The sequence below is a fragment of the Etheostoma spectabile genome, chromosome 3 (genome assembly GCF_008692095.1).
Source record: "Etheostoma spectabile isolate EspeVRDwgs_2016 chromosome 3, UIUC_Espe_1.0, whole genome shotgun sequence".
NCBI lineage: Eukaryota > Metazoa > Chordata > Actinopteri > Perciformes > Percidae > Etheostoma > Etheostoma spectabile.
The window spans coordinates 1,149,164-1,156,782 of NC_045735.1; the positions used below are offsets into that span (position 1 = coordinate 1,149,164).

At 41.6% G+C, this 7,619-nt stretch overlaps 1 protein-coding gene and 1 long non-coding RNA gene across 2 annotated transcripts in view; one reads left to right on the forward strand and one right to left on the reverse strand.

Annotated features, from left to right (window-relative positions):
• Window positions 1-5,386, reverse strand: part of pak4 (p21 protein (Cdc42/Rac)-activated kinase 4) — a 36,274-nt gene extending 30,888 nt beyond the window's left edge. Inside the window, exon 1 of the mRNA XM_032512058.1 lies at window positions 5,234-5,386. The gene's annotated coding sequence lies outside the window, so the exon portion shown is untranslated. The remainder of the gene's footprint in view (window positions 1-5,233) is intronic.
• Window positions 1-7,619, forward strand: part of LOC116687010 (uncharacterized) — a 9,350-nt gene that overhangs the window by 161 nt on the left and 1,570 nt on the right. Inside the window, exon 2 of the long non-coding RNA XR_004331448.1 lies at window positions 6,537-6,543. This is a non-coding gene — a long non-coding RNA (uncharacterized LOC116687010). The remainder of the gene's footprint in view (window positions 1-6,536; window positions 6,544-7,619) is intronic.

The window sequence follows — 7,619 nt, forward strand, 5'->3', positions numbered from 1 at the left end:
GTGCTGCCTGTGTCATCCAGACTATTCCACAGTTATGGAAGAGTCCCCCCCCCCCCTTCTATAACATACTGCCATTCACTGGCATTGCAACAGCAGTACAACTAAGATGAAAAGGGGAAAACACGGCCAACATCCAGAACTCTCTTTGTATTGTGTGTGCTTGTGAAACCTCCATATCAACAGGGAACATGCAGGCCCAAGCTTGACTTTTCAGGCGAGATTAAAACTAAACATGCAAATACAAGAACAGAACTCCTCAACCTGTTTCTGTGGGGGAAAACACACCACAAGAGCACAGAGTTTACCCGGAACAAACAGAGCGGTGTCGTACAATTAGAAAAATTACCAGCAGTGGAAGCAACTTCCCTTATAGATTAATCTGACAATTACTTTTTGATTCATCAAATAATCTATCAAATGTCAGAAAACAGTGCCAGATGGCATCACAACTTCACAAAGTGACGTCTTTAGTGATTGTTTTGTCTGACCATCAGTCCAAAACAGAAAGATACTCAGTTTACTGTAATATCAACAAGAGCAAAGAAGCAAATCATCACATTTGAGAAGCTGGAACCAGAGAACGATTAATCCATTATCAAAATAGTTACCGCTTTATTGACTAATCGTTGCTCTTGGTCAGAACACAAGATGAATAATCTCTCCATTGAATACTAATGATTTAAAACATTCACATCTGGCCACATCTCAGCATCTCTGTCAGTAGTCTTGTGTCTATTTTATAAAGACACTATAGCTTGATTAACTAAAATAACCAGGAAAGTAGGGATGTAACGATTAGCGTTGTAATGGTAAACCACCCACAGGACATTTATCAGCCCTCTGAGAGGACTAAGACTGAAGCATGGGCATATTTGGGTTATTATGAGAATGCCGAAGGACAGTTGATTGAAGACAGTTATCCTGTCTGCAGAACGTGCAGAAAACATGTTGCTACTAATGGCATTGAACACACTTTAAAAAAAAAAACTTGATAATACCGAAAACAGTGATCATTTTCCGTGAGGTTACATTTTCATACCGATACATCCCTACAGGAAAGCATGTACCAAAAAAAGCAAAGACGAGAGAGACTTTGTGTTATATGTATATTTTTGTGCATTTATGAAATTCTTTTAAGGCCACGGATGAACAGCTAAATGTAAACATAACTGGGGGTTTTGGTCTGAATCAAAGTACGATGACACAGACAGAAAAGAAATGTTTGGGCAAGAAATTCTTCCTCAGTTTTCTTTCACAATACTTTGTAACTCTCTACACATTACAATGCTGGCCTAAAACTCGACCTGGTGGTTGAAACTAAGTAAAGTCTCAGAAATAGGTTATTGTTGTGATATTGAAAATTTATTTTTTTTCATTCCAGTGTTCTTGCTTTTGTTCTTGAGCACCTAGAGGGCTGCGTTGATGTTGGCTGCAGCCGTCATTCCTGAGAGGATCTTCTTTCCTCTAAGGCAGTGAGCCCGGCTCTTCCTCCCCGTTATGGAGAAGAATCCTAACGTAAGGTCGGACATGACGCACCCAGGGCACGGCTTATTTAATCCTTTACCAGTCATCTTAGCTGGACCCTCTGTTTCCAGACACTTTTAAACATTTTTTTGTTTTTTGAGGGTCAAAAGTCCACAAACAATTGGAGCCATTTTCCATTGTTTTCTCTTGTATCTGGGGTTAAAAGATATCTTAATGTGTATGGTTCTGTCAAAACAAATATAGAAATGGAGGAACACAAATCAAGAAACTAACCACACAATAATCAAAAACAAATTACAGAAAAACAGAAAAACTAAGAGCTAAAGTTCCTCCACATAAAAACCCTTTTTCTCCCCTGATATAAGGTGGAGTCAGGGTTGTTGTTTTTTGCCGTGTATCTCAGATCTGGTTGTTTGGCGGTTAGCCTTTAGCTGAATCTGGCCCAGTCCTGGCTCTGCACCCCCCCCCCCTTCATGCCCTCTCCTTGTCTGGACTCTTCACAAACACCCAGAACCTGCACATAGAGAAAAGGTATCCACTGCTCTCCCTCCCTTTTTCTCTTCACTTTCTCCCATATCACTCCATTTGTCTCACCCCCTTTTTTTTTCCAAGCTATCTTTCTCTATGAAACCTGATACCCGGAGAAAGACGAGACTTTTAATGATTCCATGCTTGCTCATCCACTACCGCATAAACTCAACCAGCAAGGAGGACACAAAGAGGACAAAACATTAACACAGAAAATGAGACTAACAATTTAATAATAAAATGTCACACCATGCCTTAAATGTCCCTGGCTTTCTATGCTTATTGATTATTCACAGCTTTTGCCTCCAAGTTCCACCTAGGCTTGTATGGCGATGTGAAAGCTGTTTGGAGTTCATGGAGGACGCCTAAACAGCAGCTGTGTTTGTCTCTCTCTCTCTGAGGGACCCTCAGGTCACCTAACAACAACATCTGTCCTGCCGTCAGCTCTGCCCCCTGCTGGACACGTCTGTCGACAGTCATCAACACTTCCTGATTGTCTCTGCCTTCATGACTCCACTCCCTTACTGTGATCCACCATAAACACCCCTCTGGGCTTAGTTACTATCAAACACAAATCCCCAAAACCTGCTTTGAAGGGTATCTTCAACCTGAGTGGATCCCAGGTGTTGCTATTGTTCACTTCTATGGGCTAGAATCCTATATCTAAACACATTAAATATCAAATAAAATAGGACAGCATGTAGCAACTGATCAATGCAAGACCTGTTCTTTATTTTTATATATCTATGTGAGTCATCAAATTTGATACAAGGGACTTCAGCCAGTCATATATGTAAACAATGACTAAAAAGTGAAGACATTTCAAGGTATATATCGTCAATTCTGTTATGTGCAGAAGCTAAATGTGTTATGATCCGCCAGCAAAAGGTGTTATTTTAGAAAGTGAAATTAGTCACTGTCTAAAATTAGCAGGGCTGCTCTAACTTGTATCACTCCATTTTCTTTTGTGATTTGTCTATAGTGCCAGCAAAGAAATAACAGTAAACAAGGGAGCCAGAGATGAAACGGACCCATCCGGTCTTAAACCATTCATAGTTGTATGTCTTAGCCAATAAACCCGAAGAAATGTATTTGAAATACTTAAATCAGCTGTTGCTAAATATCTATACTGTCAGGTAGCATGACAAGTCATAACTAAACTTCGGTTTAAAAAGAGTAGAGAAAGCATTTTTCATTCAGGTCCATTCTGCAGCCTCAAGTGTACCACAGATCCCTACGTTGATGCTGTTACTAGACAGCAGGGAGGGGTACAGAAAGCTAATTAAAGCCTCCTGTCAAGAGGAGAGAAAGGAAAATATTGCTATCAATGCCCTAGTTAATGCAAAACACCAGTGCCCTGAGCAATATGTAGTAAAACAAAAAACAGCAGCATGCAGCCTAATTAACAATGTATTTAGAAGGTCTAGCCAGCACCCCACCAGACTCTCTATTTGCCCTTTCTCATAAATACAAATATATAGTTATGTATGTACATATATACGAGAAGTGTTTAACCTGCCAGCCGGTTATTCCTGTCTGATTGTGCAGGTTTCTATACTTCTGTTTCTACACTAAACAGCAGAAAAAGGTCACAAAAACATAAATTTCCCAGTGAGATAAGTATCGGCAGTACAAATAATATTAGCTTACAAATACATAACTTTGTAAAGCTGTAATCTGCTGATACAGATAGTATGCTGATCTACCAGTGCATCTACCGTTTGTTAACTGACCTGTAGCTAGCTCCGGTGATTTTTCAACCTGACACCCACTGACACAGTTATCCTTGCTGATGCTGAATAACTTGCAGAGCATGATGTCGAGAAGAGGGTTAATTTTGATAAGAGTACCCAGCACTCACTGCTGGGGTATGGTCTGTATATATGAGAGAGAAGAGCGACCCCTCCATACTGCTCTGGCATCCCAGGAATGTGTTGTGTGCCCAGCACTAATCGCACAACCTTGCTGATTAACTGCATTCAAAATCTTTTCTTCACTCACTCATTCACACAGTCACACTGCACACATATGAACAACACACATACACACATTCATACATATCTGCCAGCTGAGAGAAAGAAGGAATGGGAGGGAACTCAATAAAAGACCAAAGGATAGGAGAAATGACTTGTGCAATAAAAAGTGGGGTTAAGGAGGGGAGAGAGAGTAACGAATCGCAGACAATATCCTCTTTCCTCCTTCAACCTGGCCAGACAGCAAGGCTGGCTGGCTGACTGGCACGCATGCACACGCACACACACTAATGTGTATGTTGCATGGCTGTGGATGTTTAAGGTTGTGGTCATTTTAACTCCTTTACTGATGTGTAGTTTAATCTACAGCGATGCATCATATTCCATAAGATCCTCATATGTTTGTAGCATCGCTGTCCTGTGAGAACCACGTATCTCGTCATGTGTTTTTCAAGTTTTCATGGTGTCAGATGAACAGCCCTTTTCAGCTTTGTGACGATGCATTTTCCAGCTGATCCGAGAGGCTTTTTAAAGACTGTAATTAGCTTTAAGAAGTAGGAGAACTTTCACATAGATACAGACAAATAGAGGAACACTTCATCCTTTAGTTTCTCACAAACATTCAACAGCAACACATCTGGAGATACTTTGTTTTCCCTGAACAGAAAAGGGATAAAAAAAAAAATCATGTCATCTAAAAAGGTAACTAAAGCTGTCAGACAAATGGAGTGGAGCTGAAAGTGTAATTATTTACCTCTGATATGTAGTGGAATAAAAGTATAAAGTTGCATAAAATAGAAAATACTTTAATAATAAGTGGTTACATTGCACCACAGTTTTGAAGCGTCAATGTTAATGGAACCAGCTTTTTCCCTGGATTTACAACTAAGCCGCCCAGCGAGCTTACAGGGTCTTAGCAAAGCAACACAGCCCTAACGTAAAGTTAGCTTGGCTTGTGCCCAGAGCTGCGGTTTTTCACTGTTTAAACAACTTTTACAAGTGTCTCGCCATCTAATACCTTGGCCATACCGTGGAGACTTCAAGTTTTACACCTCACAGTGAGGTATTATTCCAACAACGAACACACACAGACAGAGACCACACCGAAGGAGCTTCCTCTGGTCACCTCGGACCCAGACTCGAGAGCAGCTAACGTTAGCCGCCGTTAGCAACTCAGAGACGCGCCACAAGCTAACGCACTAGCACAACAAACTACGATTATTAAACACAAAAATGTTCTCACTCACCCCGAAACTCACTGGAAAACTTTTTTCTGCTGCCACCGCGGCGTGGAAACAAACTTTCCTCTGTTTAAAAGAGCAGACGCACGCTAACTTTGGGCAAACTGAATAACATTAGCCGAAGTCTCACTTCCCCGACGCCATGTTGAACGAGAAAAAAAAAAAAATAATAATACCACATCCGGGAAACTGCAGCAACGCACCATGGCAACCGAGTCAGTGACGGGCCTACCTTCTCAAAAAAAGAAAACAAACAAGGGTTAGTAGGCTATTTGGTGTCACCATTAGGCGCAAACAGTCATTAAACAGGTTAATAATGAGATTAAAAGGGATTAGAGGTCAGTAATCAATTTGTTATTTGATCCCATGATAGATTGCCCTGCTCCTCTTACACATAGGCTACACACAGTGTGCTACTATGCAGCACAGGGCTGCTTTTTATTAGGATATATTCTATTATTCTAGTGTAGTCTAGGCTATTGTTAGTGTTGAAGCTCGCCAGTCCATGATCAGACAGAGATGCAAAGCCCCTCTGAGACTGGGGACGAGAGAGAAACAACTCTTCTGGATCAGTTTGTAAAACCTGGGTGTGGACAACAGTCTCTCCCTGAACCAGATCATTCAGGCTGTTTTCCTGCCTTGGGCTGAGCATCTGATCTGTGACCCCCTACTACACCCCTGAAATTGACGGCGGCAGATAGTGGGAGTGGCAAAGTGAGAGTGAGAAAACCTGGAGGAATCGTACCACGTCTTCTCCAGTTGCTTCCTGTCTCTTTGTCCATTCTTTTGACAAAACAAGCCATGCCAAACGCTCTGCTGCTCTGCCAGGATGAGGAAGAAGAGGAGCAGGGCTGCAACAGCTTACCATCCTGCAGGAGGAAACCCTTTCTACAGAAAGCAAGGACACCAAGCTGCAAGAACAGTCTGGAGAAGAAGGATGAAGAGGAAATACATCTCTAAAAGTATCACGAACTCCAAAGAATCATCCAAGAAACCTCTCAGTGGTTTCTGGAGGTGGTTGACTCTGAGACATCTGCTGCTCCAGGGTGGATCAGGATCCAGTTTCCTGGATGATGGAGATTATATGTCTCCACATAAGGGCTGAGAAGTTGGGAGACCTTTCTTGGAGTCCAGTCTAAGCCCTGCTCTCTGATGCAACCCAGTAAGTCAGAAGAGGTGAGAATAACAGAGATGAAGATAGGGCACCATGCTCCTGGAAAACAAATGCAGGACTCTTTGTTGTCACACCACTCCTGAACTGAGACTCCACTTTGGGGAGGAATCAGACTCCGGTCTGGGGGAACCTGAGGATGAAGGTGATGGAAAGGGGTGCTGACAAAGACTGAAAGAAAAAAGGACATTTGAGTGATTGTTTCAGATCAGTTGTATTTGATAAAGGTCTGCAGATTGCACAAATTTAACAGTTTGAAAGGGAAATATAATCTAGTAATTTTGTGAGTGTAATTATTGCTAATGCCACTAAAGGATCCAAAATTAGCACCATCGACCTGTCAAATGCTGGTAAAATATGCAAGTGGCTGGTAGATTTTCTTCACTCACCACCAGCCAAAAAACAATGGGGAGTTACTGTGTGGCTGGTAAAATTTGAACATTCACGAGACATTTGGCTGGTGGACAAAAAAGTTAATTTTGGACCCTGGGCACATGTGGGTTAAAAAAACACCCAACAACACCCCCCGCCTCCTGTTCCCTGCTCTTTTATCCTTAGTAGGTCAACAGGACAGCTGTAATTGAATTGCCTGTTTCCTAGGTGACTGGATCAATGGGCAGTGATGGGCAGTGGGACATAGTGCTGTCTTCAGTGCTGTCTTCAGTGCTGCTCGTAAGGTTGTCACGCAGGTTGAGACACAAAAATAATCCCTCTAATCCCACTGCACAGGCTGCACAGCCGTACCGATGAGTTAGTTCAACTCCAGCTGTTTGAGGAAACCGAGCGCCTTGAACAATTTGAGTTTATTATCTCAAATAATTTTGGCATTAAAACACATTTGATTTGTATTCAAGTAACTTAACAAAAGTCAAGTACCTCGAATTTGTAGTCCATATAAATTTGAGGTACTCGACGTACGTCTTTCCATTTCATGCCACTTTATACTTCCACTCCACTCGATTTCAGAGGGAAATATTTAACTTCTCACGGCACTACAATCATAATACAGCTTTAGTTATTTTTTGGAGTGGAGTAAAATGTATGTTTCCCTCCGAGATGTAGTGGAGTAGAAATATAAGTGGCATAAAATAAAAATACTCAAGTAAGGTGCAAGAACTCTAAAATACAAGTACAAGTACTTGAGCAAATGTACTTAGTTTCTTTTCGCCACTGCCAATACAACTGTATAACTGCAGCTTAATCTGTGCAACACTGACCTCT